Source organism: Filicampus tigris, unplaced genomic scaffold, assembly GCF_054856515.1.
Source record: "Filicampus tigris isolate MCC_2025a unplaced genomic scaffold, RoL_Ftig_1.0 HiC_scaffold_26, whole genome shotgun sequence".
NCBI lineage: Eukaryota > Metazoa > Chordata > Actinopteri > Syngnathiformes > Syngnathidae > Filicampus > Filicampus tigris.
Window position 1 is genome coordinate 22501 of NW_028233407.1, and position 2500 is coordinate 25000.

Sequence of the window (2500 nt, forward strand, 5' to 3'; positions counted from 1 at the left end):
GCTCCAGGCGGGGGGGCCCTCGCCCGGCCCGCGGAGTCCGATTGAACACCCCCCAGGTCGGGCAGGCTCGCTCTGTTGAGCGCATGGAGGTTGACATAGAAAATAATCCAACACGCGGAGCTCCAGGCGGGGGGGCCCTCGCCCGGCCCGCGGAGTCCGATTGAACACCCCCCAGGTCGGGCAGGCTCGCTCTGTTGAGCGCATGGAGGTTGACATAGAAAATAATCCAACACGTGGAGCTCCAGGCGGGGGGGCCCTCGCCCGGCCCGCGGAGTCCGATTGAACACCCCCCAGGTCGGGCAGGCTCGCTCTGTTGAGCGCATGGAGGTTGACATAGAAAATAATCCAACACGTGGAGCTCCAGGCGGGGGGGCCCTCGCCCGGCCCGCGGAGTCCGATTGAACACCCCCCAGGTCGGGCAGGCTCGCTCTGTTGAGCGCATGGAGGTTGACATAGAAAATAATCCAACACGTGGAGCTCCAGGCGGGGGGGCCCTCGCCCGGCCCGCGGAGTCCGATTGAACACCCCCCAGGTCGGGCAGGCTCGCTCTGTTGAGCGCATGGAGGTTGACATAGAAAATAATCCAACACGTGGAGCTCCAGGCGGGGGGGCCCTCGCCCGGCCCGCGGAGTCCGATTGAACACCCCCCAGGTCGGGCAGGCTCGCTCTGTTGAGCGCATGGAGGTTGACATAGAAAATAATCCAACACGTGGAGCTCCAGGCGGGGGGGCCCTCTCCCCCCCCGGTGAGTCCGCTCACAGTGCCCCTATGTCGGGCAGGCTCATTGCAATGTGCGCATGGAGGTTGACTTAGAAAATATTTGAGAGTGACATGAGCTCCAGGCAGACACCGACTCATCGCCCGTGGGGTGTCCGACGAGCCCTCACCAATCTTGATTAATGTTTGGCGAGGCTCCCCTGATCAGCTCTGGAGGTGGCAAGTTCTGAAAAAGTGGTTTCTGAAAAATGTGCCCCTTGTATTTTGTTGAAACCAGGGGTAACCTAGCGAGTAGGCAAACTCATCCCCTGACTGGGGGGATCAACTTTTACCTACTACAGCGCCCCTAATGGCCAAAAGTGGTACTGCTCCCCCTGGTAGCCTAACCCATTGAAATGAATGGGAAAAATTAATTTAGGCTACCAGGGCTTTGGGCTACCAGGGCTTTGGGCTACCAGGGCTTTGGGCTACCAGGGCTTTTTGCTACCAGGGCTGTGGGCTACCAGGGCTTTGGGCTACCAGGGCTGAGGGCTACCAGGGCTATTATAGGCGGCCACCACTGCACTAGTGGCAGCCCGGGGAAGGTGCCTGTTGCTCGGATATGCTTTTACGCACGTCGGCCTCTGCGCCCTGGAGCTTTTTTATGCTACCAGGGCTATTATAGGCGGCCACCACTGCACTAGTGGCAGCCCGGGGAAGGTGCCTGTTGCTCGGATATGCTTTTATGCACGTCGGCCTCTGCGCCCTGGAGCTTTTTTATGCTACCAGGGCTATTATAGGCGGCCACCACTGCACTAGTGGCAGCCCGGGGAAGGTGCCTGTTGCTCGGATATGCTTTTACGCACGTCGGCCTCTGCGCCCTGGAGCTTTTTTATGCTACCAGGGCTATTATAGGCGGCCACCACTGCACTAGTGGCAGCCCGGGGAAGGTGCCTGTTGCTCGGATATGCTTTTACGCACGTCGGCCTCTGCGCCCTGGAGCTTTTTTATGCTACCAGGGCTATTATAGGCGGCCACCACTGCACTAGTGGCAGCCCGGGGAAGGTGCCTGTTGCTCGGATATGCTTTTACGCACGTCGGCCTCTGCGCCCTGGAGCTTTTTTATGCTACCAGGGCTATTATAGGCGGCCACCACTGCACTAGTGGCAGCCCGGGGAAGGTGCCTGTTGCTCGGATATGCTTTTACGCACGTCGGCCTCTGCGCCCTGGAGCTTTTTTATGCTACCAGGGCTATTATAGGCGGCCACCACTGCACTAGTGGCAGCCCGGGGAAGGTGCCTGTTGCTCGGATATGCTTTTACGCACGTCGGCCTCTGCGCCCTGGAGCTTTTTTATGCCACCAGGGCTATGTTAGGCGGCCACCACTGCACTAGTGGAAGCCCGGGGAAGGTGCCTGTTGCTCGGATATGCTTTTACGCACGTCGGCCTCTGCGCCCCTGGAGCTTTTTTATGCCACCAGGGCTATTATAGGCGGCCACCACTGCACTAGTGGAAGCCCGGGGAAGGTGCCTGTTGCTCGGATATGATTTTACGCACGTCGGCTCTGCGCCCTGGAGCTTTTTTATGCCACCAGGGCTATGTTAGGCGGCCACCACTGCACTAGTGGAAGCCCGGGGAAGGTGCCTGTTGCTCGGATATGCTTTTACGCACGTCGGCCTCTGCCCTGGAGCTTTTTTATGCCACCAGGGCTATGTTAGGCGGCCACCACTGCACTAGTGGAAGCCCGGGGAAGGTGCCTGTTGCTCGGATATGCTTTTACGCACGTCGGCCTCTGCGCCCTGGA